The sequence below is a fragment of the Ambystoma mexicanum genome, chromosome 7q (genome assembly GCF_040938575.1).
Source record: "Ambystoma mexicanum isolate Mex_15411 chromosome 7q, UKY_AmexF1_1, whole genome shotgun sequence".
In the NCBI taxonomy this organism is placed as follows: Eukaryota; Metazoa; Chordata; class Amphibia; order Caudata; family Ambystomatidae; genus Ambystoma; species Ambystoma mexicanum.
The window spans coordinates 264400633-264426057 of record NC_090941.1 but is presented as its reverse complement, the minus strand read 5'-3'; positions in this window follow the sequence as shown (position 1 = coordinate 264426057).

Below are 25425 nucleotides of genomic sequence, written 5' to 3'. Positions count from 1 at the left end.
ATAGCTCATTACTGCTTTTATAAGTACTTTTGTTTCCAAAGTGAATGCCATGTCCCATTACTTATACCAAGCAGCAATTCCATAATTAAAAAGACCTTAATAATCAACCTACAGTACAACAAATAATGACATCTATTGGTAAAATGTACCTTCCTTCTGTCAAAATTATAGCAGACCTTTCTATTACACTATATTATGCTCCCTTGCCTTTAACTTTACAATGCTTTAATAGCACTTTTAAAATTACTTCTGCTTCCAAAGTGAATACCACGTTCTACTATTTATAACAGTGCACAGTTTTCACACTTGACAACTATCTTTATTTTACATTTACAGAAAAAAAAGATTACCAAGGAAACCTACAGAAGAAACACAACTCTTACATTTCTACACAGTGAGTATATCAATAAACCATGTATGCTGAAGCAATTATAATAACATAAATGTACTCTGTATTATCCTAAACTACCCATTCACGCTATACTCTATGGTATTTCCCACTTCCTCATTTCATTGCAGAAGTCAAACTCTTTTCTATTACAGCACAGCATGCCTCATTATTGTATAACACTGCAACTTTCTAACCGATAACAGTACAAATACATTATCACACAATCTCCATCAACTACACATTCTTCTTCCACAAACCACTTTCCAATTACAATCTATATCAATCCGTATAATTTACCAAACATCCCACAGTTCAACAAAATCTTACTCTAAAACATTTTTACCTATCACCTACACATCTCTCTGTCTCAACATGCTGCCACAAAAACCTTCTTCCTCATCCCACTACCCAACATGAATCTACATTTGTATTCACACCACTCTCCCTCATGCATCTTGACTAACAACAATCCACGAATTTCCATATTTCCCCCTTCCACATACCATTATTCAAATCGCATTATTTATATTTTTCCCACATCCCTCCACCTCATAGGTCTACACGAGAGGTCTACAACCTCTTCCTCTACAAATGTTTTACTCCATACCTCTCATCATTTATAAATTCTGCTTCCACATCTACTGCACAACTCAGATCTTTATCACCAAACCAACGCCCCTCTTCCTCGTGCCAGTACTCAATAGCAATTCACATCAATCACCCATACACCACTCTTCCTCATCCCTGTAGAATAACACACACAGGCCCGGCTAAAGATGTGTGCGGGCTCATTTCAACATGATGGCTGCCCTCCCTGCTTAGAGCAGAAAGCAGTCTGAGGCACCCGTGTGGGGCATACATTATATGTGATATAAAGATTTGGCTATTATTCGCCAAATATCAAGAGAGGGTAAGCCACCAGTGAGCTGAAACACTGAACCCACTGAATAGCAATGCATTCTTTGTATGCAAGTGACTGATGTGGAGGAAGCTGTGTTGAAAGCAAACAAGGTAATAACATTTCTGTTTTCCCCAATGGAATTGAAGGCTGAACGGGCTCCAGCAAACACAGCTTCTAAGACGAGCACTTTAAAGTGCAAATTGTAAGACACAGAACATAGGCAATATATAAAAGAATATACTGCTGTGTTATTAGACTGCTGCCTGGCAATGTGGGGCAGTTGCTGGGGGACCCTCTGAGGCTTGAGGCCCCTTTAATTTGAAAAGTTGGAAAGGCCCTGACGTGCCCCTGAAAACACCCACATGAGCCAATTTTACAAAACATGTTCCCATGCAGAGTTCTTATCAATCTCATCAAGAGATCTAAAAAGTCACAATTCTCACTTAAAAATAGCCAAAGAAAACTGATACTTGAAGATCTTATTGGCAATGCATTCAAACTAAAAAGAACATTCTTTATATAGGATGTAGATACATGTTTTTACTTCTGTGGAGGTGAATGGTTTCACATCCTTTGCACAGACCACATTCAATGAAGAAGCATATAAACAACAATAAACAAACCAAATTGCCATTGATATTAATGGAAGAGGCTATAAAATAGTAGCAGACACCAATATAATACAAGTCATTAATTTGTACAAATGAACATGCACCTCAATATGTGATGTGCGCCAAAAGTCGTTCAAATGTTTACTATAGTTCCTCAATCACTATGTTAGAATACAAGACAAAAGTAGAATCAACATTTTACAAACCATGGACTCCTGCCCAGTGTGTTGCCACAATGGACTATAAGGACAATCATTACCCTGCATTTTAGTAACTGCTTGTAAAACCACAGTTAACTTACACAATATTAACAAACTACTTTCAAACACTGACCTCCTTACAAACTGATACAAAATAAATAGCAAAGTTTGAAAATTAACTGTACACCTATTCCAAGCTATAATACGCATCTATTCCAAAACTGCCAATTGCTTCCATCAGAATTACGGAAAAGGCATTTGTGGCAAAGTAGTATACTTACCATTAGACTTTAACAAAAATGTGGAAACACTAGGGGTACAATGAACAGTAAAACAATCTTTGATTGTACTAGTCAATTGTGTGGCAACAAAAGACAAAAACTATTTGGCAACAACTAGTTGATTTAAACAAAGTTAAAGAAGCCCTAGAGTACCTTAAACAAAACAATGAATCCTATAAGGATATTAGAAAAGACGAAAACATACAAGAAACAACACACATATATGAAGATGCACCACATTCTGGTTAGTTTGAACGTGTTGATACTACCACTATGGAGACAATTCTTGACCAGTACCCAATTTACCCATTACAGTACTGAAACACAGAGGAAGATACATTAGAAATGTATCAAATGCATCAAGCCAAAGGATCCTCAATGAGCATATAGGAAAAAAAGTTTAGATGCATGTTTAGACAGACACTATAAACAGGCACCCATTTCCTAAACATGTCAGCTACTAAACATTTTCAAAAGATAAAAGACAAAGATGAAAGTCAAGTATTATAACGTACTTGGTAAGTATGTGTGGTAGGAAGCAAAACTGGTTCTGACTTCATGCTGATGTACGTTGTATGTTAAGGAACCTCGGCCCCCACACCTGGTTTGTTACTCTAAGTGACTTTCTATGCACTGCAAACCAAAATAGAGATGGAAGGAACATAAAATGTTCAGGAGAACTCTGTTCTCTCTGTCCTATCAATGTCTCAAGATACAATCACCATTGTTATATTGCTGTATTACACCTCATTTGTAATACAAATTCTCCTCCACTCATAGAAGTAGAATATTTATTTTGAAGGAAAGAATAGAAATCCAGGGGAGCACCTCACATGTTTTGCGGATTGCAAATGCCACCAAATGTGTTCACAACAGTGATATCACTATTTTCCAATTTACTGAAATGTACATTACCTGTCACATCGCTTCAGAAGACATACATAATGACCTACGGACACAAATATTGTGTTTCGAAATAGATACCTGTGGAAAATACTGCTGAAGTTGATACAAAAAAAGGGAAATCCTTCATCACATGTCGCTTTGGATTCCATCACCAATTTGTACCAAAGGTCAAATGAATAGTTTCATGTCTTCAGTAAGGCACTGTGGATAAGGCAAATCTCAACACATAAACATACAACATTAAAAGAGATGAGGCATAAAAGTATATCATTTACTGCAAACCTATCATTGACCTCTTGTGGAATGCTATCATAGATATTCAATACATAGCAGATAAGTCAACTTCTGTTGCAATATTTCTCACATCTCATCTCCCCAAAGCTGAGAAAGCAGAGCTAAACAACCTCTGTGATGACATATCATCTGACAAAACTATTTCACAAAAACTGTACAGCTTTGTTATCAAAATGCTGTCACATAGAGAATGTGGCTCCTGAAAAGCTGCAGATCATTTAACCGGTACAGCCTCATGTGGAAATCTGAGAACATTCTCTGGCTCAACCTTAGTCCAGCTTCATCGTGAGAAAGAGTACTTAAATCCTACCAAGGAATCAAATCTATAGCCTCAGAAGATCCCAACCGCCAAGACATCTTAAAAAATAATAAGATTGACAAATACTATCTGAACAGAAGTACTGCTTTGGAAAGTGTGTGCCGGTATGAGCCCAAAAGTATACCTACACAAATAATCTTATGCCAAATGAGACAACTGGGAAATAAAATACTCCTATTAAATTGTGAAGGAAGTCTAGTAAGACTATCAAAACCCAGTCTAATTAACCATGTTTAATTATCTTTTAAATCTACAGAGCATAGAGAAGGTTAACACATGGCCGTACTGAAAATATTCAAACCTTGGTGACCATGACAAAGTTAAATCTGCATTCAAGGCAAATGAAAGCAGTATAACAACTGACAATTTAAACAGTACACATACATCTTAGGAGATAATGGACACAAACAAGAACAAGAAATAGAAACAATGATATAGAAAGATACTCCTGAAGAACCACTTGGAGAACCACTCATTTAGCATGAAGCAGAAATAGCAATGAATGAGGTACAAACCCCCATGTTTCAATGCAAACAATCTAAAGAAGATTTGTCAGTGCTCAAAGTTAAATGATGAACAACTCACCATTTACCTTGAAGACAAAGAAGAAATTGAATACAATATGATTTACTATGCCATTTGTAACATGCCTATAGACAAGTATTTCAAGGCTCGACAAGACAAGGTAGGGAAGGCAGAGGGAGGAGAAGACAAATGATCTTACTAGGCCTTGTGTCATTCAGATGGTGCAAGTGCAACAGTGCAAAGTGCATGGGGGAAGGGAGAGGGGCAAGACTTGGGAGAGGGAAATGGGAAGTGCAATCAGGGTAGCAATTGGCCCGGACAGCATGGATCTGTTTAAGTGCAAGGAGGCAGGGACTTTAGAGGTTACAGTAACAGCCCCTAAGTCTGCGGTAGGCCCATAGGTAGTGCAATGGAGACTGATCATGGATGAGCCTGGTACCCAGTGAGGGTCTGAGAATAGCCAGGCAACCAGTCAGCGCATCAGACAGGTAGGTCAGCAGGGTAGGGAGAGAGAGAAAGCAGAGGAGAAAAGGAATATATTGAGCTGATTCTGGAACCTCAGGTGATACGGCTCAAGTTTGAGTGGGACAGAGAGACCACTCTCTGCTTGGAGATGCATCTGACCCTTATAGAGTTGGAGTTAGCTGAGCGAAGGGCTCAGGATGTAAGGTATTTTAGAAGAGAGAGTTTTATGTAATGCAGGCTTTGGTCCCAGAAAGCCTTGTAGACAATGCAGAGGGTCTTTAACTTGATCCTAGCATCCACCTGGAGCTAGTGTAGAGATTTCAGGGCTGGGAAGATACGGTCACTGGGCTTGAGGCCAAGGATAAATCTCAGAGTCCTTTTCTGGATTAGTTGAACATGGATTAAAACATGAAAATAATACTTGTAATTGTATAAATTACAAACCTCTGCTCTTGTATGTAAGAGGTGAATCGGGTTCTGGCAAAACCTTCTCAAAACATTCTTAAAATAAACAGAACATTGTTAGGAAAAAAAAAATAACAACCCTGGTAGTGGGCTGCAAAAAGTTAGCAGTCACCAGAGGGGGGAGTTCTTTGGTGTTCCCCTGAGCAGTGTTGTGCCTACGGAGAAGAAGAGTGGAAGTCGGCTGAGGTTCTGCCTCCAATTTACAAAAGCTGTGGTTCCCATGATGTGTTAGCAGTTGGCAATCTGCAAGCTGCAACGGCAAGGTGCCAGTGACCAATAAGGTTAGAAGAAAATGGCGACAGGTGTAAACTTGAAAGTCCCCCTTTGCGTATCAGGGCTACCTGGTGTGACCTGAACTTCCCCTTGGAAAGTAAGACTGTGTGTGATCGTAATTCTGATCTCCGACATGTGGATAGAGTGTAGAGGTTTGGACAAGGTGACGTACGTGTGGGCTCCGCAACATTTGTAACTGGTGAAATACAGTATTGTATTGGGATACAGACGTTGGTACAGAGACTGTGGGCCTCATTACGAGGTATGCCGGTAAGGCAAAAACGATGCCAGTATGGTACTACTGGCATCGTTTACCGTCCCGTCGCATTCCGAACCGCAAACCCGGTATTGGCGGCACACTAAACAACGGTGCCGGTAATAGCGGCATAAGCGCGTACACGCGCACCTTCAGAGAGCAAATACCGGCATGCCGGTAATAGGGGCTAATTCCAACCCACGCATACATGCAAATACCGGCATCGCATCAGTCAATGGAGGCTGTGCCAGTATAAACTGAGCACACCCAGACACCACAACCACCCCCCCCACCAGGTGTAGGCAATGTTGAGTGGCCCAGAACAAAAAGAGCACACCTACACACCACCCCCTTTCCTACACCAAAATGCTACCACTAGCAGTTGCAATCATGGCGCTGGAGGACATGCCTATACTGCTACAACTACAGCAACAACAGCAACAACAGCAACAACAACAACAACAACAACAGCTACAGCAGCAGCAACAGGCAGCACAGATAAGACGCAGGAGGAGAAGGAGAGTGAGACAGGCACAGCAATTACCACCAGCGCAGCCAACAATCCCTCGCACCGTACCCAGGCCATTGAACCTAACCCCTGAGCAGATCCACACCCTGTACCGGTTGGACCGTGATACCATCACCACCATAGTGGACATGATGCAGAACGACATTGCCAGCCACATAGAAATACGCACTGCCATCCCCCCACTACTTGAGGTGGTGTCTGTGCTACACTTCCTGGCCACAGGCACCTACCAACACACAGTGGGCCAGCTGAATGGCATTTCACAACCACCATTCTCACGCATGCTGGACCACGTGCCTGGCTGCTCGGTGAGTTGCACAACAGGCCCATGGCCATGCTGTGGGGTACTGATGTGTGTGGATGCAGAAGGGGGGGCTACTGTACCCGGGTGGGAAAGGGGGGGTAGTTCACCAGGGTGGGAAAGGGGGGGAATAGTGCACCTGGGTGGCAATAGCCAGTGATTGGAGAATGCATGCAGATCTAAACACACCTCACCTGAACTAGCCAAACGGAACATGACACATTACTGGGCCACATATACCAAATAATGCATATGGATGACTACAAGTAAGTGGCACAACCAGGGCACCATGGTGATGGCAAGCAATGCATGACTGAATAGGATGGCAACTGTGGCAATGCGGCTAGTGTGACCATGCATAGTAAAGAATACACATCATGAATTGGAGGCTAAACATTGTTGCACTACCACTGCACATCTGCCAGAGCATGCATGATTACACCCTGCATCATCTGTTGAACCCCATCCAGTGTACCGCACCTCTTTACAGTATACGTTGCATATAGGTGACTATTTTGTACACGTACTGAGACATGTGCATGCCCACACCAAATAGCTGCTGCCATGACTGTGCTCCCTGAAGGTGGCAGTTCAGAGTGACACACACCTATTTGTATCTGCTTGCAGGTGATGGAGGATATCCCTTGAGGCCGTGACTACTTACCCCTGTGCGGAACCCGCAGAACAACCATGAAGAGGAGTACAATCGTGTGCACACTCATACCCGTGTTGTGAATGAGCAGACCTTTGGCCTGTTGAAGGCGCGGTTCCGCTGCCTAAGCAGGTCTGCTGGGGCACTCGTATATAGGAGAAGGTGGCAAAGATCACCATGGCCTGTGTCATGCTGCCCAACATGTGCGTCCAAAGGAATGTACCACTGCCACCTGACATTGACATGCATGGGCCGGGTGAGGATGAAGGGGATGGAGTCGGAGGCGAAGGAGCCCCCCTGCCAGTACGTGATGCATGGGATGGCCATGCTGTACGCCAAGCACTAATTGACGAATACTTTTGAAATGCAGGGACCATGAAAGTAATGTGCCTGTGACCCACTGGCTGCATGTGGACATGCGCACTTGTTTTGTCAGAAGTGCCCCACTGTACACCATCACACATTAAATGTACATGCACAAAAAGAAGTATGTCCAGCCAATGATTTTCTTGCACACAACGGGTGTATTTTCCAGACACGTGATAATGTGAACATAATCCCCTTACAACCCCCAGTGAACTCCCTCACCCACCCTACAAACCCCAAAAATACCCTAGTAAACTCCCTCACCCACCCTACAAACCCCCCAAATGTCCCCATATGTACAACAAACACTGGTCCCTTGACCAACATACATTTATCAAATGTCATTGTCTACCCACTCTATTTCTTTGGTTTTTTGGGATCCGGGGGTGCCATGATCAAGCGCCGTGCACTCCTCCGCGTCATCCGCACGGGGCTCGATTGGGCCGAGGTGGGAGGGGTTGCGGCAGTGGAGGTGTCGATGGTCAGTCCCATGCCTGCCCCAAGGTGTGGGGGCTGCATATGAGGCAGGTTTGCAAGCAGGGCCTGCATAAGTGCCCCCAGACACTCCCTCATGGCACTTGTGGATGCCTCAACAGCAGCAGTGTTGGCTGCGATGGCTGTGGCAATGGCCCTTATGGAGTCATTTCCATCTGATATTTGTTGCTGCATCAGTTCAAGCATCGACTCCTGTTGTGCCTCAACCCTTGACAGGCGATCCTCGAAGGAGTTGTTGGCTGCAGGAGTGCTGGTGACCGGGGTGGTGGTAGGCAGGGTGGTGGTAGGCAGGGTGGTGGATGGCACTTGTTTGGTGCCCATGCCCAGGGCACACTCCTCCTCAAAGAGGCATATGTCTGACTCATCAAGGTCCGAGTCGTGTGGCAGGGATCGTACATGCTCTCTGCCTCTGTAGGGGTAGGGATGCTGGTAATGGGGCTTGGGGTGGGTGTGCCGGACATGATGTCACCCTCATTCTCCACCTCTGCATCCACAACGTCCGCGGTGGTTGGCGGAGCATGAATAGAAACGCCTCCCACTGTTGTGGGTGGCTGCTGCTGGACAGTGGGTGCAGGTGTTTCCTGCAGGGTTACTGCCCGGTGTGGCACACTGCCTGTTGCTCTGGGCAGTTTCTTGGGCTGGGTGGTGGCGGTGGCCCTGGTCCCTTGCCGTGCAGTGGATGAACTTGCACCCCTGTCCTGCATGCCATCTTCCTCATCGGTGCCTGGGGGATAAAAGAGATGCAGGTCATCAGTGATGGTGTCACATGGCAGCGATTATCCATTGCGTGATATGTTCATACATTCATGCATGAAATTATTTTAGGGGTGTGGAAGTTGGTGTTCTGAGGGGGCATGTGGGCAATCAATGCATGACTGGTGGCATGGCATTGGTATGGTGGATGTGTGGTGAGTTCCATGGGCACGGTTGGGTCATGTTGCACTTGTGTTGGGCTTGGGATTGGCACTCAGCATGCGTGTGTAGCAGGGTGTGGCACACATTCTTGACTGGATATGTTGATGTGGGCCTGGGACATGCATTGCCTTGGCTAGTCTCACTTCCACGTCACTTGTGCCACATCATGGTTTAACCTACACGGATGTGATGGGTCACTCACCTTCTTCTGTGGATGATGCGGCGCCCACCTCCTGGTCTCTGATTCCCTCTATGGATTCAGGATCTATAAAGGTACTGGCTGTCTCCTCCGGTGCCGTCAACTTCACTGGGGAGTGTGGGCCTCCGCCTGTCGCCATTGCAGCCCTCCTGTTCTCCGACAGGATCTTCCTCACCCTGAGGCAGAGGTCATCCCACTGCTTCCGACAGTCGCGCACACTCCTTGGGGTGGTTCCCACTGCCGACACCCTATGTGCGACCTCCTGCCACACCTCCTTCTTTTTGGTCTGGGCCGCATGCTTCATGTCGGTGCTCCTGATGGTGTCCGCATGCTGGGCCAGGGTGTCAGCGAGCATACTTAGCTCAGCATCTGAAAAAATGCTGTTTGCGCTTCCTGGGGGTCGCCTTCCTGGTAGCCTTGGACACCCTGCTTCTATTCTGCCACAGCACAACACAAATGAACTGGTGGTTGGGGAGGATGGCAATGGATTGTGTTTTTAAAGATGGCCGCCGGCCCATTTCCCGTTCCTGCGCGATGACGTAATTTCCGGGTCAGATTTTTCGCAAACACGGTATTACCATGACGGTATTACCATGCCGGTATTTAGGGGTTGGTATGAGGCAGTACCGCTATGGGCGGGTCCCGCGATGCCAGTATAGGGGGGTTGGAGGGCCTTTAGCGCCATGCCGGTATTACCATTACCGGCATGGGGGCTCGCGCGTGCTCGCGCACTCGTAATCACCCGCTATTAGCGGGTTCATACAAGCACAGACCCGCTCTTTCCAGCATGCTGGTAATGGACCTGTTTTTACCGGCCAACTCGTAATGAAGCCCTGTGACTTGTAGTAAGTGGTGACTGTGTGGGATTCCCTTTGAGCCACTTGCTGCCTAGTATTTGTAGTGCCTGGAACGATTAAACCTCCCAGTCAACAATCATAATAAGGTAATCTATTTTACTCTGTGATCTTATAATTTGCGTTAGAGTCAGAGTGTGACATTAATAGGGAAGCACCATGAAAGGCAAAAACAAAAGATACAACTTGAGAAGTATGGACTCATCCCCCTTGGATGCCAAAATGGAAAGAACGCTCACGCAACAGGTGGGACAATTGAATTATTAGAAACAAGGGAAAATGTCAACCTTCTTCCCTCAACAGCAAACTAAGTTGCATAGTCAAGTACTTGAGTCGGGCAGCACTATCTCTGATGCCACTTTGGTAAGGGCTGATGTGGAAGTAAACCTAAACTGTGATGTCTCTGGCCCGGTCCTGACAGTGGTGGAACATAAAGTAAACATGACTCTAATGAGCAATTGCATTAGCCTGGAAAATGAAATTCAGACTCTGGAGAGTCCGACAGACAGGCTCATTATGTCCACCGCTATATTTAATATAAAAATTGGGAAGACTTGGAAGTCATTCCTAACACTACAAACCCAACAACAGATCCACGAACCGAGACACTGGATAGGGTGGATAGTTCATCTCTACCATTCCAGGTGGATGACTACTCTGGCTTGGACCAATACGACTCTAGTATGAGCACACAGGCTGCCCTGAACCTTGTGCTTCAATAATTCATCAGATTATATGATACAGTGTAAGGTAAGAGCAAATTCCATTGCGTTGAATGATATTCAGAATATGCTATCCTTGGGCAGGAACTACATGGTGTGTAACGTTGTCACTTTGGTGAAAAAGGGAAATGAGATAAATCCAGAGTGGCCTTTGAGTTCTGGTGACATAAAGGGTACCAACGATGAAATGGAGCTAAGGGTACCTTTGAAGAAAAAATCTAAGAACATCAAAGGACCCTTGAAGGTCAAAAACTGAGGTTAACATAAGTTCTTGCGTAAAATCTTGATAGCAACAAAAAGAAGAGAAAGATTGATTGAAGGAGAATAGTTGAGGGGCCCCTAATTATGATTGCAGACAGTCCAAAGGTCACTGTGAATTCTAAAGCGTGGGACGCCAGGGTCGTTATTAAGCAAGAGTCCACTCCCCTTGCAAACCCCCAGAAGGGTCCAAACTTCAGTAAGAAAATTAAAGGCTTTAAAGCAAAGAAAATACCAGTATGGAAGGTACAGATCCAATCCTGCCAATATAAATAAGAGTCAAGTGTGACAACTGAGAGGGAAACAGCTGGTGAAGAGTTCCAGAGTATTCCGAGGAGGTGCCATGGAATGGCTAGATGGCGCAAAATCAGGTAGCAGAATTCATGTGAAAATGCGCATTCAGATGAAGCATGAACAAGACAGTGATAAAAGCCCAGCCAGGTATTATGGCAGAAAGGATCCGGGGATTAGCAAGAAAGGTGTAGTTCAACCGAGATGTCAAACATTAGCACCTCAACATTTAGAGGCCGATTCATGGAATTAATGTGTGCTGAAATTTTCACCGTAAGCGTGCGAAAGCGTGCGAATCGCAGTGCAATTGCAAAAATCGCAACGAAACCCGCGCACAGCGATTCATAGAAGTCTGTGTGCGTGTAAATCCCTGGATGTGCGCAAAAATTCTGCGTGGCACACGCTGGCGCACACGTCTTCAAACAGCGTGCGCTAAGCGCACAGCGAAAGTGCACATAGCGCAGCGCACACAACAAAAGTAGGCGGAACAGGAGGCGTAACACGTGGAATGGGGAACAAAGCATGAAAATGTGGGCATCACGGGGGAAGTACAGGAGACAAATGCGCGGAACGCCCACACGCGCTTCTACAACACGTATTCATGTAATCGAACGGGGCCAATGCGTGTGCCAAAAAAGACACGCTAATCCGGAAACACGTACGCCAGCAGGAAGCAGGCGTCGTGGACCCACCCAGCATAAAAGTGCACGCAAACAACAAACAAGCTCAGACACCAAGATGAATATACCGTTCATAGCAGCAGTGGTCATGGAATACTGCAGGAGGAGGAGAAGGATAGTCAGGGCCAGAATCTTTACACCCAGAACCAGCCTTTTTGGGATGCCTGATGACCAGGTGTATGGGAGGTACAGGTTTCCACCTCACATAATACTCGACCTGGTGAGTGAGTGGGAGGATGACCTCACATCACCCACCCTGTGCTCCCAAGCACTCAGCCCCCTGGAGAAGGTCCTCAATGTACTGCACTTCTTGGCCACTGGATCATTTCAGTGGACAAGTGCTATAATGGGGGGGTGTCACAGGCCACGCAGTCACGCTACCTACACCAGGTGTTGGCCATCATGACTGCATGCCCATCAGTCCGCAGGCACATATACCTGCCCAGAACACCTGCAGAAAGGCAGGCTGCCGTCCAGGATTTCTACGGGGTGGCACAATTCCCCAAAGTGCTAGGTGCCATTGATTGCACCCATGTGGCTCTACGTCCCCCCAGGGCATCTGAGCACATCTATAGAAACCGCAAGCACTGGCATTCCATCAACGTGCAAGTAGTATGTGATGCCAAGGGAATCATCACCTCAGTATATGCCAACTATCCAGGGTCCACCCACGACAGTTTCATTTACAGAATGTCAACCTTAAACCGGGACCTAGAAGCTGGGCGGCATGGCGATACATGGCTGCTTGGTGAGTATAAATGCCACTGCACATGCATGCATGTCAGATACTGAGTAATGTCACAACCCCACTAATGATACCCATCACCACCTCCCCAGGGGACAGTGCCTACCCTCTGAGCACCCACATGATGACGCCAATTCGGAACCCCACCACGCCACCCGAGGTAAGATACAACACAGCCCACATTGCAACCTGGGGCATAGTGGAGCGCACATTCGGAGTGCTCAAGTCACGCTTTCGCTCCCTTGACCGCTCTGTTGGGCAGCTGTTATATGCTCCCCCAGTAGTGTGCAGGATTATAGTGACAGCATGTGTCCTGCACAATGTTGCAACACGCCGGGGCCTGCCGGTGGACATGGTGGTGCCCCCACATCCCCAACCACATGCACGCCCGCTGCGCATGGGAAAGGAAAGGGCAAGTGGTGAGGCAGCCCGTACGCAGCTGGTGACTAATTACTTCACATAAAATCACACCCCTGTGGAGTGCACACAGCCCTGGCACATACCAGCTGACAATCAATGATGATGACATAAGGGACACTCAACTGTCACAACCATACCATCCTGAGATTGGTCACCTGGAAGTGTTACATTCTGTCAATCCCTACCTACCCAAACACCACCAATGCTGTGTCATCAAAAGACATACATCTATGCTGCGAAATTCATTACCCCCTTGCTAAATACAACATGAGAACAGCGCCATGTCACCCAACCCCTCCCCAGCTCCACCACCAAACACACCATGGCATGTCATGCAATGTGAAAGCAAACAAAGCAATGCACAAGACCTGACACAAGTGTCACAAAGTACACTGTCCCTAATGGGAACTGCCCACACACAATATGTTCCCAGTAATGTATGACTAACAGCACACATTACTAAATACTTACCACCAACACAATGGTGCAACAGACCATGGAAAAATGCAAAAACATGACAGTACTAACTTCAGGTAGTGGTAGTCTTACAACCTGAATACGCCAGCACATCAACCCCTTACAACTGTAGAGTGTTGCTGCCATGCAAATGTCTCAGTGTGCTGCATACAACATGAACTGCATCTGAAAAGTAGACGGCCTTGTGAAGACATGAGGAAGGAACCTGCAGATTAGGAGGAAGACATGGATGCACAAGCACATATCAATACACCATGCAGTGTACAATACAACAACAATATCCACTAGGGACAGCATTGACTACAGACTGCCCACACAGCTCATGGGAGCCCAACGTCACTGTGTAATTCACTGTCACTTCATCACACCCTTTGCAAGCCCATGGAAACTGGAAGCAGGAGGGGTGTGTGTCTCACAAACCCAAGCATCTAACCCAAACTCAGGACAAGTCTGCATGTGCCCAGCCGAAATACAGTGGATGCCCACGGGAGCCACACAAGGCAACACACTGTAAAAATAAAATATATATATATCAAAAATGGCCATGTGTGGGCCAGGGGGTGTGGGGGAGGCCACCCAGGAGGTTTGAGGACAGGGTGCACACCAACACCCACCTGCGTGGATGTTGCAAAAAAAAAAAATACCTCCTTGGGCTCATGGCCTGCACGGCTATGCCATTGTGGGAGAACTGCTGTCGCTCTGCTCATCCTCTGCTGCTGCATCAGGATGCGGTGGCACTATGGGAGGCAGCCCACGCAAAGCCCTGGTATGGTCCTCCATGGCGGCAAGCATGCGGGTCTGGAAGGTCTGATTCTGGAGGATTAAAGTGCGGAGATTCCCATGCAGCGCATCACGGGTTGCCTGCATTTCTGCACGCATGGCCTCGCGTGATGCCCGGATCTCCTCACGTGTTGCATGCAGCTCAGCTGAGAGCAAACGTGTGAGCTGCTCCAGCTGCTGTTCTGCCCTAACATTTCGGGAAGCCTCAAGTTCAAGCAGACTCTGCCTGAGGTTATGGAGTTCTGCCCTCAGGGCTTCCCTGTGGCCCTGGGACTCTATTGATATGGATTCGCGCAGAGTCTCTGTTAGGGAGAATTCTCTGTTTAGGCTGAATTTCCTAACCTATGAGTCCCCCAGCAGCTTTGCTGGATTTCTGGAGTTTGTTTTTTTCATCCTGCCAAGAGTGAGACTCTTTTCTCCCACTCTTGGACATGATTTGTGGTTGATTTCTTTGAATGTCAATGTGTTCGATGGGCTATGGGGTCTTTTACTCCATAGGGTCTCATATGTTTTGCTATGTGTGTTACACCGCACCCTCCATGCCGTAACACTGGGGTGTCCTAGGTGATCCCCACCATAGACTCCATACCCTGGGACTGACTACTGTCTCCCAGGGCCTGTAAAGTCACCATTGGCTTTACTAGACCTAAATTTACTAACAGAACCATTACAAACCATCCTATTGTGGACGTACTGGTAGGGGTGATTCGATTACCCCGGGGTCTGTTGTTCGAGGGGGCACTGTCCCGTCCCCCCTCATCGAGTTTTGGCTGGTGGCAGTGGATACTACTTTCTATATTCAACCGCGAATATATTCCTATGGGATTCTTCCCATTGTTTGAGGCTAATACTTTTTCACATTAGTCTCTAACATACCGCCGGTTTATTTATCTTAAATAAATTCACCGGTTGGTATTTTCTGCCAGAACTCGGTTTTTAAAATGGCGTATGTGTTCGCCTCTGTAACTCCAAACCAAAGGTTGAGCCCTTTGTTCCACTTTTGGCGGGCTTCTACACAGAAGCCCTCCAGAGTGATGCCATTCTGTCTGGGTACCACAGGGGGTGTGGGAGGGGGTTTAGGCACCCTGGACTGAGTTGCCTTGCCAACTCAAGTCGCACTCTGGTGTGATTGGCCCAAGTGGTGAGCTGCCCCGCTCACCACTTAGCATGTTTGAGTGACAGCTAGGCTGAATGAATGGGGGTTTTCTGCATAAAAGCAGGGCTTATGGGACTGGAATTTCAGAAGTCGAACAGGACCTAAGAATCCGACGAGGGTAAAGCTGAGCCGACCTGCAACGACGACACCTCCGGTGGAGCCCTGCTGAACCGACTCACCACTTCCCAACGACAGAGGAGATCTCCCTGCTAGAGAGTCTTCTTCCCTTGACTGGTGGGAACAACCGGTCCCTTGCTTTTTCTTCGCTTCCAGGACGTCTAGTGGTCGAATTGCCCGTGCTGAGCACCCCGGCAACCAGATAGCCACTAACCACTGTACCGTGACCAAAAGGTGATGCCTTGTGATGGAGCACTCTGCGGCTGGTCTCTTCCCTGGTGGTGCAATGATCTTCGCTTTCCTCTATGACGAGATCATCTCTTCTTTTGGCAAAGTCCCGACTTGCATCCACCACCAGGAACAACTGCCCCCGCCGGAGCTGTCTCTTCACTTTCAAGGTACTGTGTCCGCCTGGCATCCCGTGTGACGGTTAGCGTGAGGTGTCTTAAATCCTTACCTTTCCACTGGGTCACCTCCAGACCTTCTTAACTTTTGTTCTAAATCTGGTCCAACCTTTCTGTGACATTTTGCTACAAAGACTTGAAGTGCATTTCCACTGTGATACTTTTTGGGACATATCGCCTTGCCTCTCTCCGAGTGGGCCTGGCCTCTGAACTTTGTGATCTACAGTAGACCCTGCCTTACTTGTCTTGCATTTGCTTCGTAAAAGTGTTGGTACTGAGGTGGTTTCAGACCCTGCCTTTTCTCTCCCTTTCTAACGAACATTAGAGTGCCATCTAGGGGAAAGCATTCACCTCTGTCTGCAAATAAGTGGTGCCGTTGAACCTAGACTTGTCGACATATTGTTAGTGGATTGATATATACTTATAGTAATTGTGATTGAAGTTGTTTGCCATATTAGTGCCAGTGTGTTTTTCGTAGATGTGTTTTTAAATAAATAATGACATATCTTTACACCAAAGCTCTGATCAGTGTCTGCTTGTTCTACTGTGTAAATTGCCCTATTTTGTATACTCTATCTACTGCCTAACTCATCTTGAGAGAAGTCTGGCTTCTCAGCCACAGCTACCAGGTAAATCTGGGTGGTACAGACTGCTACCAAATGGGTTTACTGCTAACTCCTGTAGTCTTAAACTTTTTGCAGTGGTCCCAGAGGGAACTGCACAGGTTTCTGCCTAACAGTCTCCAGTGCCACCCATCTGTCCCTGTTGGACGCCAACATGTCTTCCCTGTTTGATTGGCAAATGGAGTCTGTTGCCTGCTGTTGTAGCTCCATCTGCCTTTCAGGGGGGATAATGGAAGTGGCCACCCTCTCCATTGCCTGAGCCGTCATTTCTACTGATGCTTCCTGTTGGGTTGCCATACCGTACATGGAGTTTTCCCATACAGTATTGCCTGGTGGCGCACGGCCACCGCGTCGATGGGCACTACACCTGTTTGGGGCAAGGCTATCTGCACCTTGCTGTGCTGGCACTGCCTGAGGCTGCAGGACTGCATTTCCCTTCTGATCTGCTGGCCCAGGAACAGGATCAGATGCTGTGGAGTGTGACCCTGCATCCGGAACCACCAAAGGCGGACCTACCAGCACTGACATCCCCATAGAGGGTTCTACCCCTTGTCCAGGTGGGTTGGACAGAACAGAATCCCTGCCAGAAACACTTACCTGCGACTGCACCTAAGTCTCATCATCTGACTCAGCACCTGAATAGAGGTCTGGGGAGGTGCACCCAGAGGCACCCCTGGACAGTATGGTCTGCAGTAACATTGGGTTTTCACCCACCACCACATCACGTCCCCCACTGGTGCCCGGTCGTGCCTGAGATTCCTCCTGGGTCTGCACTATCTCCTCAACCTCAACAGCACCAAGTGTGTCATCACCTGCAAAAACATGAAAGACAACAAATGGAAACAGGCATGAGCACCATAGCACACACACTAGGCTGTGACAAGCAGAGATCCAGTACATGAATTACACATGTCCCACATGACTATAACCCTGCCATGCATGCACTGTCAAAGAGTTGGAAGTGGGGTCAAAAAGGCAGACACTGGGGAGAGCAAAATGGATATGCAATACATTTACAGCATGTTGGGTAGCACTGGCATCACACATCAGGCTGTGAGTGGCATGTCTGATACACATACATGCCACCACATAGATGTCAAGTAGCATAGCCACGGTAAATTACAAAACTACAGCAACATGTCAGTGAATGAGTACTGTCACACATCCATGTCACATCGACATGATGCGAAGATTGATGCTGAATAGTGTTGCAAAATATGCATGTGCCACACACTGAAACACATCCAGTGTCCAATAACACAGTCATTGTGGGCTGATCAATGGTTGGTCACTTTAACATTACAGGAAACACCTCTCATCTTCCACATGCAAACAGGCCCTAATAAAACATTTCTGCAGCCCAATACTCCATTGGCCTGAATGGTGTAATCATTAACATAACCAGGTAAAAATAGTGGCCCAGAGTGGGCAGTAAACAATGACTGAAGCATATCACATATGTTGCAATAGGGCATAATAATGCGTAGCAAAAATGGGAGAGTGGAAACAATCAGCCTGAAAGAACACTTACAAAATCTGAACAATGTAGTTGCAAGATGACAGTTGAAGGTAAAGTGCACTAATGTGGGCCTAATTTGCAACTGTGGGCAGAAGGGATACAGTCATACCCAAATCCAAGGCATGTGAATGTATGGGAGGAAGCAAATGGGTGACCCATGACACTCAGGAGTACACACCCTCACCTGGCACCCAATCAGAACCCGTCACCCAAACAACATACACATGGATTACACACACACGCTTGGGCACTCACTGGACAATGCATCGTAATCAGGTAGATCTCCCACACCTTGTATCTGTTCCTCTGTGACGAAGGTCCAGCAAAAGACTCATGTTCAGTGAGTTTGTTGTCCTCTTGTAGAGACCCACTGCCAGTCACCAGAGTAGCGGCATGATTTGAGGCCAGCTTGTTCTTTGCTCTACGTTTCAGGTCATTCCACCGCTTGTAGCAATCATCAGCTGTGCGCCTCACAAATCCCCTACGTTGACCAGGTGTGGTCTTGCACCCTGCAGTCACCAACATTTCATGGCTATGTGCCGACACATAGCTCACAAGTACATCAAGTTCCGGGTCATTAAAGCTAGGCTTCCTTGATATGCCGGAGTGTGTAGCCGTGTCTGAGGTCTCAACCTGTTGTGCCAGAGCACCCTTCTTCCTCTTTTTCAAAGGTGGAGCGGAGCCTGAGTGGCTTTCGCCGCTCTGGTCAGTAGGGGCAGAAGCACCGGTGGACTGGGTAGTAGGAGTGTGAGAATGCACAATGACCATAGGCCTTGGTGCAGGCATTGGCAGAAGTGTGATGTCGGCAGGGGGAACGTCAGTTTGATGGACCTGGATCGACACTGTCCTGGCTGGGAGACTCAGAGCTGGGGTGGATGGAGCTGCAGCTGCCCCTGCAGCCTCCCCTACCTGCCTACTTGGGGCAGCAGATGACATAGCTGCCCCAGATCCACGTGGCTTGGTGACACCAACTTGCACCGCCACACGTGGCCTAGACTTGCTGACCTGGAAGTCAGCCTGGGAGTCATCCTGTGCCAGGTCAGGTGCCACAATGGGCTGGTCCAACAAGGGCTGAGCGGGGATGGTGTCAGCCACGTTTCCCTAAACCATGGGGGGGGCATGGGTGTCCCTGATTGGTCCTCCACACATGGGGGTCTAGGGGCACCCTGCAAATCCCGGCCACGTCCGCTACCGCGCCCTCCATGCCTACCTTTTTAAGGTTGGCCACCTTTGCCTCCCTTACTGCTTGGTCGCCTCCCAATCATTGCACTGATGTTGTTGTGGGTATGGGAGTAGCAGTAAACTATTGTCCTGGGCAATTGGGGGTGAAAGGGGTAGGGTACTAGATGGAATTCGTACCCTAGTGCTCTAACAAAGCTGTCTGTGACCCCTGGGGGAAGATGACGGGTCACGCAATGCACAGGCAGCCCAAAATCAAAAAATAGCGTGCACGCAACCCCTCGTAGACAACGTGGTTGAAAAAATGAACCCGCACTATGCTGTGGCACCTAGAAACACAAGCGTACGCGTAATACACGCAGCCTACAATGACCTCTGAAGGGGTACGCGACACACGGGGCAAGCACAGTTGGTAAATACGTGCGCGACTCACCGTCTGCCTGGAAAAAGAACGTGAAAAAAATGTGCATGTGCACGTAGGCAACACCCCTGCCAAAAGAAGAACTGTACGCTGTCTAAGGAGACAGGACAGAAGAAGAAGTGAACGCTGTTTGAGGAAACAGGCCCAAAAAAATAAAGAACGCTGTCAGAGGTAACAGGGAGTACGAACTTGAAACGCTGTGAAGTAATCACGTGTGAAACGACAAGAAGTACAGAATTCACCCACTCGCTCTCCACGAAAAGCACGTACAAGGGAATGGGGTCCTACACGTACCTTTTAAAGCAGGCCACACATACAGCATCACTTACGCATGTACGCGCTAAGGCCCTTTCCTCCAATTACACAAGCTATGACTCGGACGTGCAGTTTTTGGACGTGTACGATGAACATGCACCCGTGTTGATGGAAACGCCAGCTCGTGTCACGTCACTTACGCACGTAGGCTCTTTCCTCAGATTACACACATCCACACGCGGACGTGCAGTTTTTTCACGCACGCTGAACCACTATGCCCTCGTCACGAGGGAAACGCCCGCGAGAGTCACGTCATAGAAGCGCTTACGCGCTAAGGGCCTTTGGTCCAATGAAATGTGTACGTGTGCTGATGCACTTACGCGCGTAGGGCCTTTTCTCGAATTACACGCTGACGTGCAAGATTTTTCATGCCAAATCACTCCGTATCAAGCTGGCCACACAACAACACACGGAAGACCACGCTCCTGCCCAGAAGGCTGAATTACTGCCCCCCAGAGCCCCGAGCACGCTCCCACCTGCCATCTGCTGCTGCCTGCCTGCCTGCTGCCCACGTGCCCTGCTATTTGGTGCCTGCACGTCAGCCAGGGTTCCAGTTGCTGTGTCCACCCCTGCTGGAACAGAAGACTCCTGACTGGGATACCATCGCTCCACAGCCCAGCCCCAGGACCCAATTGCCCACCCACGCCTGCCTCGGGGGTCGCCATGTTGGGGCAAACACCATCTGAGACCACTGGCGACCCCCAGCCAGAGAGGCAGAGGGCCACCAGCTTCAGTGTGAAGGAAGTTGGTGTCCTAGTGGAGCATTTCCTGGGGCATTTTGACGCCCTCTTCAGAACATCACGCGCCAACAAGGAAGGACGGGAGAGGATCTGGGATGACATAGTGGTTGCCATCAACACAGAGGGGGTGGCAACCCGTGAAATCAAGCACGTCAAGAAGCGCTGGGAGGACTTGAGGTCCAGGACCCTCTACAAGGCCCGGCGCCTCGCGGAGGTGGGCCGGGTCAGCATGAGTGACATCCAGATGAGGGTCCTGGAATGCGTAGGCCCAGTGCTCCACGCCCAAATCCTGCAGAGGAAGACCCGTCTGGAGTTGAGCGGTAAGTGGCCAAGCATTGGTGTGTGAGACAGGGCATGTTGCAGTGTGCTGGTAGTCTGATACTTGCCTGTATGTGTGACATAGGCCATGTATAGATGTGTGTGTGCAGGGACATCATGGTCATGCATGTGAGAACAGTAATGTGTGAACCACATGGTTGGTGCATGAGTTACAATGCAACATGGGTAGCTGTATGGCAAATGCACACATGAAAGCATGCCAGTGTCTCTTCTTGCACATGGTGGGGGTGTGAGGGATGGGTGCTGCTGTCGTGTACATGTATGGTGCACATGTGTGTGTGTCTGAGAAGTGTGTGTGTGACTTAGGAACGCCATGTATTCATGACACATGTATGTGATGATGTCTACATTCACTCATGCAGTGCGGTCACCGTTGTATGCACTGTGTCTATCCACTGTGTCTGTGGTGTGGAAGGCATGATGCATGACCCTCCGGTGATGTGTGTGCATGGGATCAGTGTGAGCCATGATGCATGTGAGTTTGAAGGCAAGATTTTGGTTAATAGAGGCCCTTGTACATGGATGCTGGTGTTGATTGCAGGCGCCGTGCCTGTTCATGCATGTTTGTTGCGTGCATTCACCCATGTGTTGTGGAGGGACAGGATGGAAGTGACGTTAGACACTGCAACTCAGGTGTTATTGCTTCCTGTCTAGAGAAATGTTGTACTGTACCCTGATGCTTGTGTTCTATGTCTCCCTCAACGCAGCGTCAAGTGAAGGAGAGGGCGGAGATGGCGCTGTGGAGCCAAGCGGCGGGGATGCCTCCACCAGGCGGCGACACAAGGCCCAGCCACCCTCCCAGGACTTGCCTTCATCCGGGAGCAAGGGGGCTGGTGCCGCGTCTGCCACTACGGCTGTGGCGGAAGGGCCGGGTGAGCCCCCACAGGGGCTTGCAATGGTGGAAGATGGTACGGAGACATTCAGGTTGGTGGTCTCCACAGAGGAGGAGCAGCCCGCTACTGAGCCGCACATGGGGCCTGGTGGGGGTAGTACCACTGGTGCAAGTGGTGCAGTCCAGGGCCAGGGTCAGGAGGCAGCACAGGTCACCGCAGAGGGGCTTGTGCATGTCCCTGTCCTTGACCCTGTGACTGCACCACAATGCACCAGAAGGGATTCCCCGACCCAGGCACATCCGCAGGTAGGGGAGAGTGCCATGTCATCTGCCTCTCCACTACCTGCGGACGAGGGGTCCCATGACCGTATGGGCTCCGTCCTTATTGGTGCTCGCGTTGCGCACGCGTGACATTTTTGATGATGTGCGTTCGTCCTGGTCAGAGAACGCACGCCATCATGAACAGCAGCGTCGCGACATGGCACTGTTGGGAGGGGACCTGGTCGGTGGATTCCTACATGTGTCGCGCACTCTGGTGGACCTCTCCTCCTCTGTGGAGACTATGCGCCAGTCGTTCTCCCTGCCGTCTTCCGGCTCAGATTCCACCAGGGCCCCCTGTGGACCTGGCCCGACCAACACAGCCAGCTTGGTGGAGCTCACATCCCTGCCACAGTCGGGAGTCGGCGGTCCAGCAGGGGTGAACACCACAACTGTTGACCAGCTGTTGGAGGATGTGCAGGCACCATCGGACAGGGCACATGGACAGCAGCAGCAGCAGGAGCAGGCTGTAGGTGGGAGCAATGCTGGCTCGGGGCCATCAACATCGGAGGGGCAGGCATCGGCCAGAAGGCAGGAGGACCCAGGAATGGGAGTGTCTTCCGTGTGGCAGCAGTTGGGCCAGCAGATAGATGCGGAGCGGCGGCGGGCGGAAGAGGCGCGGCTCACCATGGTTAGGGCGGAGTTCTCCATGCGTCGGGCGTTGAGGCGGGCAGAGTGCCTCGAGGCAACTCACAGGGAGTTGGAACAGGCCATGGGTGCCTCCCTGCAAGACCTCGGGGCCAGGGCAGAGGCCCGCCTCCGGGACATCGACATGGAGTTCGATGATGCCCTGGCCCGGACAGCACAGAGTGAGCCGCAGGACTTGCCCGTCACCATTGTATATAGTTAGATAGCGATTGGACAATGCACCACGTTTTTGTAAATAGTTCTTTATTAGGTAGTCCTTTTTGTAGGTTTCATTTAATTTGTTGAACTCATGGACCTTGGATTGGTGATTTGTATATAGTTGAACAGTGGATTTATTATTATTTTTTTTCATTTCACCATGGAGCAATGGATTTCACTTATTTTTTTCCCTTGGATTTGCTTTGTTGGACCGAGACTTTGGACACATTTTCATTTGGATTTCTTTGAATTCTGATTTCATATGTTTGATTATTTTCTGGGCATGCTGCATTTTATTTCTTCTTCACATTATTGTGTGTTTTCTTTTCATTACATTCATTTTGGGTTCAATACATGTTTGTTTCATACTTCGATGTGTGATATTCTCTCATTGATTTCATGCATGTCATGATGTGGGTTTTCACATTCACTTGCACCCGTGTGTGTGTGACGGACATGTGTTCATTTACATACTTGCCATTCGGATTGTATCATGTAATGGGCATTTCTATGTCGGTGGATGCAATTCTTGGTTGGGTCTTTGGGCTGGGGTGGGGTGGGGTGTGATGTGGCTGGCCATTAGGCCCATGATTGAGGATCGTCATGACGTGGGGGCAGGGGGACATGTGTGGGGGCCTGCTGGCAGGTGCCCCTGACTGCTGGGGGGTGGGGGTGCTGGGGGACATGAGTGGGGGCCTGCTGGCAGGTGCCCCTGACTGCTGGGGGGTGGGGGTGCTGGGGGACATGTATGGGACATGAGTGGGGGCCTGCTGGCAGGTGCCTCTGACTGCTGGGGGGGTGGGGGTGCTGGAGGACATGAGTGGGGGCCTGCTGGCAGGTGCCCTGACTGCTGGGGGGTGGGGGAGCTGGGGGCCATGTGTGGGGGCCTGCTGGCAGGTGCCCCTCACTGCTGGGGGGTGGGGGTGCTGGGGGACATGAGTAGGGGCCTGTTGGCAGATGCCCCTGACTGCTGGGGGGTGGGGGTGCTGGTGGACATGAGTGGGGGCCTGCTGGCAGGTGCCCCTCACTGCTGGGGGTTGGGGGTGCTGGGGGACATGAGTGGGGGCCTGCTAGCAGGTGCCCCTCACTGCTGGGGTGTGGGGGACATGTGTGGGACATGAGTGGGGGCCTGCTGGCAGGTGCCCCTGACTGCTGGTGGGTGGGGGTGCAGGGGGACATGAGTGGGGGCCTGCTGGCAGGTGCCCCTGACTGCTGGGGGGTGGGGTGTTGGGGGACATGTGTGGGACATGTGTGAGGGCCTGCTGGCAGATGACCCTGACTGCTGGGGGGTGGGGGTGCTGAGGGACATGTGTGGGACATGAGTGGGGGTCTGCTGGCAGGTGCCCCTGACTGCTGGGGGGGTGGGGGTGCTGGGGGACATGTGTGGGACATGAGTGGGGGCCTGCTGGCAGGTGCCCCTGACTGCTGGGGGTGGGGGTGCTGGGGGACATGAGTGGGGGCCTGCTGGCAGGTGCCCCTGACTGCTGGGGGGTGGGGGTGCTGGGGGACATGAGTGGGGGCCTGCTGGCAGGTGCCCCTGACTGCTGGGGTGTGGGGGTGTTGGGGGACATGAGTAGGGGCCTGCTGACAGGTGGTCCTGACTGCTGGGGGGTGGGGGTGCTGGGGGACATGTGTGGGACATGAGTGGGGGCCTGCTGGCAGGTGCCCCTGACTGCTGGGGGGTGGGGGTGCTGGGGGACATGAGTTGGTGATCAGTAGTGCAAGTTGACATGTGGCTTGGCTGGGGGGCATGCCCATGGTGGATGGGCTGCCTGCAGGACATGACCAGGGGTGCAGGGTAGTCCCCTGTGGTATTAGCTGCCTGCAGGGGGCATGGAGGGTGTAGAGGGAACACCTGGGAGGACCCACACTGCCAATTCACGTGTAGGACTCCCCGCGCACCGCCAAAAATCACAATGCCCGCTCTGACAGCAAAATCGTGTGTGAAACTTCCCGCGCACCCCTGAAATACACGTTCCCCTCTCCAATCGCGTGTGAAACTTCCCGCGCACCCCAGGAATACACGCACCCCACTCGCACAGGGC